Source organism: Chrysochloris asiatica, unplaced genomic scaffold (genome assembly GCF_000296735.1).
Source record: "Chrysochloris asiatica unplaced genomic scaffold, ChrAsi1.0 scaffold00038, whole genome shotgun sequence".
NCBI classification, from domain to species: domain Eukaryota; kingdom Metazoa; phylum Chordata; class Mammalia; order Afrosoricida; family Chrysochloridae; genus Chrysochloris; species Chrysochloris asiatica.
Genome location: NW_006408556.1, coordinates 4,220,155 through 4,229,638, shown reverse-complemented (window position 1 = coordinate 4,229,638; position 9,484 = coordinate 4,220,155).

Here is a 9,484-nt window from a genome sequence, read left to right as displayed (position 1 = left end):
TAGTATGAGAGACGAAGTTTGGCCATCCTGGTCTCCAAGGAGCACTCTGGAGCTGTTAAAATACCTTCTCTGGAACTAGAAGAAACAAAAGATATGTTTTATGTGGCTCCTGCTCACAGGGAGTTTATGAAGTAGCTAGGGAGTCTGGCTTATTCACCTAAAATAGATGCTAAGGTAAGCCAATAAACCATCAAGAAACAACAATGGTAAAGGGAAAATGTCTAGTAATAAATAAAATGACAAAAGAAGAAAATATAAAAAACATACTGAAATTAGTTATTATGTTCCCAAGAGGATAATGAGTCTGTTAGTAACAGACTAACATATTTAGACATAATTTCTTTGTCTTTAACTAGCATGGGGTCAACCAGTACTTGAATGAATGGTTCAAATTCAATTTTTATTCAAGAGAATATCACCTGTCTGTCTGATGATTTAACCACATCAAAATTCTAAACAAGTTTAGACTTCTGATATAGTTAAATGCTAGATCTAATTGTTCAAAAAAGGAAACTCTTTCAGGAAAATAAAGCATTAATATTATTAATATGCCCCTTAAATTTTCTATGAAGTTTTCTCCTCTTGATTATAAAGTTTTCTATTTGGCTCTACACATTTTTTCATTAAGTATCTATCAGAACATTGGGGAAATGAGATTTATAATAGTGTTGTTTTTAATTTTATATATATATTAGTGTTTTATTGTGAATTATATGATAGTTTACATAGGAGAACATTAGTTTTACATTCATTCTATCATACATCATATCATTGCCATGGTTACAATCCCCTCCATGTATCATCAACCAACCAAAGGGTATACCCTGCAAGCCTGCCCCCTACACTATCCCCTCCACCCCCCAGTCTTCAACACACAGTCAGTCTCCCTCTCTGGATCTAAAGCCCCTAGCTGCTCCATCGCTCCATGTCATTGTCTCTGCCTCCATCTCAGGCATCACTGTTTCTCTGGGTGGAGTCCCGCTCTCAGCTCTTCTCCATTGATGGTCCTAGGGACCTCTGCTCCTAGACTGAAAAGTTAATCACTTCCTTCCTTGCTATAAAATGTCTACATTTCCAACCTTCACAATCAGTCCTGATAACAAGTATTCACTATTGTATCGCAAGAGACCCATCTGCATTTTATTTCATCAACTCTGTCTAGGCAGATTGGGTGCTACTCATTGGAAAGTCTGCCTTCCTCCAGGCCCCCTGTCTCTAGGTTCCCTCTTGAAAGCTTGTAAGCCAGTCATTTCTTGCCTTTGTAGCCCTACTCCGCCATTTTGGGTAGCCAATGTCCAAGTTGCCCATCCCTGTCTACTCTGTGTGTGAAGGGAGTGGGTTTAAATTATATTCTTAATATAATTTAATATATTTAGCAAACATTTAAAAAATAGTATATTATGTATTATATATTCTTCCTGCTTTTCTCCAATAAAAATAGACATCTTTGAAAAGGAAAAAAAAAGTCTGCACAACAGCCAAGAAAACTTGCATTAGAAAGCATGTTCTGGAATATTTTCACATTATGAAACTAAGAGGAATAAATGTGTTTTGACTTTGAATTATAGAACTCCATTTGTGATTGTCAAAATACACTTGAAATAAAAAAGATTAAACTAAAAAATAAATAAATAAAAGACTATCTGCCATAAGAGCCCACTTACATGAAGTGTATAGAGAAGACAAAGCTACAGACACAGAAAGCAGATAAATGGGTGCAGAGACCTTGGTTTAGGATATAATTAAAGTATAAATAGAAAACTCTTTTGAGTTGTGAAAACGTCCAAATTTGGATTTTTGTGGTGATAGTAGCAAAAATCTATAAATTTACTGAAATCTTTGAAGTTTACATGTCCAATGAGTGACTTTTGTAGTACATTCAATTTTTGTTGTTGCTAAGTGCCCTTGAGTCAGTTCCTATTCATAGAGACCCTGTATAAGGTTTCTGAGTACTATTTGGTGAGCTTGAACTGCCAACCTTATGGTTCAAACCAACCTTGCAATCCAGCACATTAATCTGCAGCACCACACCAGAACTCCATCTTAAAATGATCTATAAAGAAAAAAAGATCTCTTATTATTAAAAAAAAATCAAGAAAATATGAAGAAATAATATACTTGGATAAAAATATGAAACTTATTTGCATGTTGTTGTTGTTGTTAAGTGCCGTCGAGTTGATTCTGACCCATAGCGACCCTGTACAGGGTTTCCAGGCTGTAAACCTTTACAGGAGCAGAACGCCTCATCTTTCTCCCGCGGAACAACTGGTAGTTTCGAACTGCTGACTTTGCAGTTCACAGCCCGATTCGTAAACACTACGCTACCAGAGCTTAGAAAATAACAAAATAATATGTAAACTTCAAGGGGAAATTCAGAAAAGATAAGGCAGATATTAAGGTAAATTTCTTAATATGCAAAATTGTCAGCAAGTCAATAACTAAAAAGATTCCACTAGGAAATTGGACAAATGATATAAACTATTTACAGAAGAGAATATGCCAATGCAAAATTCTGCAACTTTTTAGCTATCACCAAACAACTTGAAGAAGTCACCTACTGGGCTTGAGGACTTAGAACTACAGTCTGAGGGCATATCTACGTCAAAAGGCATAATATAATCCACAAAGACAATATTATACATTCCACTTTGCTGAATTGAGACTGAGGACTTAAACCTTGTGAAAGACCATCTAACTAAGATCAATGTTGGTGTTTCCCCATCCAGAACCAAGAAGAGTAAAGAAAATCAAACACTCAAAGAAACAATTGGTCCAAAGAGCTAATGGTTCTTTATTACAGAATGTATGTATTCCTGTTACTTATACAAAGAAAATTTATGAAATAGATCAAATGTTATGTCATAAAACAAGTCTTGATACATTCCATACAATTGTAATTATACAAAGTATATATCACAGTCCTGGAACTCTGAGCTTCAGATGTAGGGACAGAGACATGAATTGAAAGTTTACTTGGAGAGGACGTTGAATAGACACAGCAAAAAAAAGACACCAACAGGGTGAGCTGTATCAGCTGGGTAGATACAGCTTGGAAGCAGAGGGCAGCTTGGTAGCACAGAAGCATACAGGTGATTGGTGGCAAGAAAGGTGCTAAATTCTCTTCTTCCCCACATGAACCTAGTAACCAGAGGGGTGGCCAGTCCCAACCCTCATCCTCCTGCAGTGAAGCTCATGCTCCCTGGGCAGTCAGAATCTCACAGTGGTGAGGGGCACAGAGGTGAACAGCATTATTGTGAGTTGGGTGCTACCTGCACCAACCTAGTGCTTGGATTCTGCAGAGCTGGTCCTGGCCAGGCTTGGACTAGCTGGAAGTCTTATAGTCAGCTGTTCTCAACTGCCATCTAGGCCAAAGAGACCCTGATTCAAGCTGCTTTGGGGTCTGCACCAATCACTTCTCATAGGTGCCCAACACCTAAGCCTATAGGATCTCCATCTAGGACCGGGAGCGCCACTGTCTCATCCCTTGACTACCTGCTGTGTGAGCTCCTTGACTGTAGGAGTCCTCTAGAGTCTTCTCCTCTCTGAGCCTGGCACACGCCTTGGCTTTCTTCTTTCATGGTTTTTGTTTCATTATTATTTCTTCTTCCTCTTCTTCCCTTCCTGTGTATTTTATGCTATCTCCACTTAGGTTTTTTTCTTCCCTTTGTTTCTCATTTCTCCTGCTTCTCCTTTCTTTCTGCTCTTCTTCTTTTTTTAAATTACTCTCTCGTTTCTTTATCTTTTCTTCATTGCTGTCAACTATTTGCTTTCATTGCTCTCTTCTTATTTTTAATTTCCCTTTTTGCATTCTTTTTTCAGCAGCTCCCTGTTTATTTTTGAAGTATTTTTCTCCTGTAGTATTTTCTTATTCATAGTTGTTTGTCATTTGTTTTTTTCATCTTGTATGTTTATACTTTTTGCCTCACCTGATGGGGGACAGCAACTATACCCATACAGCCCAGCCACATCCGTACCCTCTGCAGCTCGACCCAATAGAAAAGAATGAATACCAGTTGTAATAAACCTGATCAACAAGAACAGCCAAAAGCAGTCAAACCCATACTGAACCAAGCTGGATGAATGGTGAGCAGAGAATTGTGCCTGTGCTTCCAGTCTCCCATCACATCTTCAGGAGACAGGTGTGAGTACCTAAGAGCACACAAACACACAGTCATCAATTAAATACAAATATCATGACACTCGGTCCTGGACGCATCAGACAATTTCAGTTCAAACAAAGAAACAAGACAGAATGGCTCCAACCAACAAGAAGAGCCAAAACATCGAAAATGATTTCAAGTGAAAAAAAGACATTGGAGCTACCTGAAAAAGAATTGCATTCAGGTACTTTTGAAAGATGAAAAAGATATCAAGGAAAGCAAGAAAAAAACAAGAACAAGCAAAATAGATGAAAGACAAAAGACAACACAAAACCTGAAAATAGACATAGAGAAGACTCATACTCCGATTTCAGAAATGGGCAGTATACTGAAAGGGAGAGGGAGTAGATTTGAATCAATGGAAGCCTGAATTCGTGAGCTTGAAGATAAATCTCTAAATACTAGTATGCTAGAATAACAATTAGAAAAAAGAAAGAAAAAAAATCCAAGGAATGTCTAAGGTTCATGTGGGACATCATGAAGAAGAATAACTTACAGGTGATCAGGTTCCAGAAAAGAAAGAGACAAAGAAAAACACAGGAAAAAATTGTCAAAGAATTGTTGGAAGAAAACTTCAGTATTTAGGCAAAAACTACCATAAGAGACAAAGACATTAAATAATAATTAAAGTATCAATTAAACAAGAGGATATATTCATAATAAAAATCCATGCTCCCAATGAAAGAGTACCAAAATACATCATTCAAACTCTACTAAAATTGAAGAAAGAGACAACACTACAATAACAGTTGGTGTTAGGTGCTGTCAAGTTCATTCTGACTCACAACGACATTGTTGTTGTTGTTGTTAAGTGCCGTCGAGTCGGTTCCGACCCATAGCGACCCTGTACAGGGTTTCCGAGGGTTACGGAAGTAGAAAGCCTGATCTTTCTCCCGCGGAGCAGCTGGTAGTTTCGAACCGCTGACCTTAAGGTTCGCAGCCCGATTCGTAACCACTACGCTACCAGAGCTCCTTCACAACGACATTACACACAACAAAATGAAACACTGTCTAGCGCCATTCTCACAATTGTTCTTAAACTTGAGCTGTTGTCACTGTGCCGATCCATCTTGTTGGGAATCATCCTTTTTTTACTGACCCTCAACTTTACCTAGCATGATGTCCTCCAGGGATTGGTCCCTCCTGACAATATGTCCAAAGTATGAGATACAATAATAGTAGATTATTTTAATACACCAGTTTCAATGAAGGACAGAATAACCAGAAAGTAATTCAACAAACACATGGAAGAACTGGACAACACAATTCAATCAGTTTGACCTTTTAGACGTATACAGAGAAGTCCATCCAACAACAGTACAATACATGTTCTTTCCCAGAGTACATGGAAGACCAGGTGTTAGACCACAAAAAATGCCTCAATAAATATAAAAACATCAAAATACTACAATGCAACTTTTCTGCTATGAAATTAGAAATCAACAATAGGAAGCTCAAGAAAAAAAAAAATCACATACATGGAAATTCAGGTATACCTGAATACCCTGCTTAAAGGCTAGTGGGTAATAGAACAATTTTTTAAATGCCTTGACAGAACTGATTGTGAGGGTTGGAAATGTACAGGTAGACTTTTTTGTAGCAAGGAGGGGAGTGATTAACTTTGCAGTCTAGGAGCGGAGGTCCCTGGGACCATCAAGGGAGAAGAGCAGAGAGCGGGTCCCTACCCAGAGAAGCAGTGATGCCTGAGATGGAGGCAGAGACAATGACGTGGCGTGATGGAGCAGTTGGGGACTTTAGACCCAGAGAGGGAGAGGGGCTGTGTGCTGATGACAAGGGGGCAGGCTTGTAGTGTATACCTTTTGGTTGGTTGATGATGCATGGAGGGGATTGTAACCATGGCAATGAAACTATATACGATAGGATGAATGTAAAACTAATGTTGTCCCATGTAAACTATCACATAATTCACCATAAAACTTTTTTTTTTAAATGCCTTGAGCCATATGAGAATGAAAAACAGCATACCAAAATCTTTGGGACACAGCAAAAGCTGTGCTTACTTGTTGTTAGATGACATAGAATGGCTTCCGACTCATTGCAGCCCTATGCACAATAGAATGAAACACTATCTGGTCCTGCGCCATCCTCACCATCCTTGTTACACCTGAGTCTGTGCCTGCTGCCATTGTGCCAATGCACTGGTTAGGAGCATTACTCTTTTGTGCTGACCCTCTACTTTACCAAGCATGAGGGCCTGCTCCAGGGACTGCTCCCTCCAATATTTGTCCACTGAGAAAGGAAGTTTCACCGTCCTGTCCTCTAAGGAACATTCTGGTTGTACTTCTTCAGGCACAGATTTTATTGTTCTTCTGGTAAGGTTGTATCATCTGCATATCACAGATGGTTAATGAGTCTTCCTTCAATCCTGATGCCACGTTCTCTTTTAAATAATCCAGTTTCTTGGATTAATTGTTCAGCATACAGATTGAATAAGTATGGTGAAAGAATACAACCCCGGCAAACACTTTCCCTGATTTAAATCAAGCAGTATTCCCTTGTTCTGTTTGGGTGACTGCATATCGATCTATGTACAGGTTCCTCATGAGCCCAACAAAGTGTCTTCAGTGCCCATTCTTCACAATGTTATCCATAGTTTGTCATCATCCACATAGTCGAAAGGCTTTGCGTGGTCAGTAAAGTACTGTAAACAGTTTTGTGGTAATCTCTGTTTTCATCCAAGATCCATCTGACATCAGCAATGAGATCCCTCATTCCATGTCCTTGTCTGAAGCCAGCTTGAACCTCTGGCGGTTCCCTGTCAATGTCCTGCTGCAGTCATTTTAAAACTATCTTTAGCAAAATTTTATTTGCATGTGATATTAATGATATTGTCTGATGTTTTCCACATTCTCTCTTTGGAATGGGCCCCATGTTTGCTCTATTAGAAACATGGTTATGTTATAGCACATATAAATCTGTTTATAGAAATATGGTACATCAAGCCTATGTATGAATGTGAGTATAGTCCCTATTACCTACTCATGCCTGTTTTGTTTTTATTCCTTGCCAGTATATGTATGTTTCCACTTGTGGATTCCTGTTTGTTACTTCAGCTAATATAGGAATGTGTATCCACTGGTATTTAGCTTTATCATCGGTGACTCTTGTACAGTGCTCTGAGTCTTCCTTTTCTGTAGTGAGATTGTGCTGGTCACCCCATTCCTTCTACACAAGTCAACTCGTGACTATTAACTGCTTGCTGATTCCCTTCAAGTCCCTTTAAATCCCCAGTGACATCAAATACTTTTTTCTTCTGTATGTAACCCTTTCCTTGACCTTTATAATAGTAGACTCACACACAATATATCTGATTATCTTGTTTCACTCAGCATGATGCCCCCAAGGTTCATCTAGATTATGAGGGGTTTTGAGAATTTTGCATTATTCATACAGAGGCATTTTATCAAAGAGTGAAAATATATTCAACAACATCACACATGGTTATTTGCTGTTAGATGCAATCCAGTGCTTATCCCACAGTTCCACCAGTCGTCCTTCATCAGCATAATAGAGATAACAAAACCAAAGATATTACATCAAATCACAAAATAGAAGATAATTATGTAATAATGAGGATCATGGCCTCAACAAGTTGTCATATTTTTAGGGGGACATAATGCAATTTATGTCAGAGGACATTGTTGTTGTTGTTGTTATGTGCCATCGAGTCGGTTCCGACCCATAGCGACCCTGTACAGGGTTTCCGAGGGTGTAAATCTTTACGGGAGTAGAAAGCCTCATCTTTCTCCCGCGGAGCAGCTGGTAGTTTCGAACCGCTGACCTTAAGGTTCGCAGCCCGATTTGTCACCACTACGCTACCAGAGCTCCTTACCAGTGACTAAATACTCAGTAAGTGATGCAACCAAGATGAAGTCCAAGTCTAACTCATTTCAGCAGCACACATTTGTCAGTCTACTACAACTTGTAGTAAAGACAGTCTCTCCGGCAGGCAGACTGCCGCTGGCACTCGTGTGGTGACAGATTTTCCATTTTACAGCCAAATGACATTGTACAAGCACCAGTGGTGAGAATACACCAACAAAACAGACGAAGATATTTGACTGTCCAGCCGCCACAAGGCTGTTCAAAAGGAGCATCACTTGTAGAGATTCTGAGGAAGTGAGCACATGACAGAAATTAGACTTCAATACGGAAGCTTGTCCCTTCCCTCCTGCCCTAGTCGTGATTCAAATGTATACTAACAGAGAAGATGAAACTGTTTCCTGAAGACTATGCCATGATCTCAGATATATTTCTTGGTCCACTCACTTTGAAACTTGAGCCAGTAATGAGGTATAAGATATCCATGGACTTTAGCCCTGACTTGCCCAACATGAATTAAGGGTACTGATTTTTACCAGTCGCTGTGAATGGAGTCCTAGCGTGGCAGGATAATGCACTGGATAGCAGGGTTGGTTTGAACCTCAAGGTCTGTGGTTCAAACTCACCAGACATTCCTCAGAAACACTATACAGGATCACTATGAGTTGAAACCGACTTGACAACACTTAACAACGTCAATGGCATCGTAAGTTGAGGCTTATCTTATTGACAAGCATGTCGTTATTCTTACCATTAAGTGCAACTGAAGCCAAGTTCATGTGATCCCATGTAACCAAACCCATGGGGAAACACAGTACCAATAATAGGACACGAAGAACTGAAGCCTTTAGTTTTTGCTACAGGTCTGCAAAAAAGAGGAAGACGCTCAATGAGATGGACTGGCACAGTGGCAGCAGCAATGGGCTCAGGCTTAACAATTCTAAGGATGGCGCAGGACCAGGAAGTGTTTCGTTCTATTCTGCATAGGGTTGCTATGAGTCTTATATGAATTGGTGCCACCTAAGAATAGCAACAACTCTTTCCAGAAAAAAAATGTTAATTTTCTACTTCCCCTTCACTGGCTGTTATAAAGTCTGGGTGTTAGGAGGTACCCAAAATTTGGCAGAGAGATATTTCACTTGTTGTAATAGAATCTTGAATTCAAGGTGTTCCTCAACAATTTGTAATATTATTTAGTCCTAAAATGCTCCTTGGAAACCTTATACAGTGTCGCTATAGGTCGGAATCAACTTGATGGCACTCACCAACAACAACAAAGTGCTGATTGCTTCGCTCACAAGGCTATTAAATTTGAGAAATGTTAGAAAAGACTTTCTGTTCCTTAAATTGCTCTGTGTATTATTACTGTTTATCTATTCTATCTTAAATTTGTCCTTCTGGAATGTCGGACAGAATGTTTGAGGGTTTGGAATGAAGTCTTCTTGGTGACAATAAAGGGAGAGGAATATCAGAAATCACTG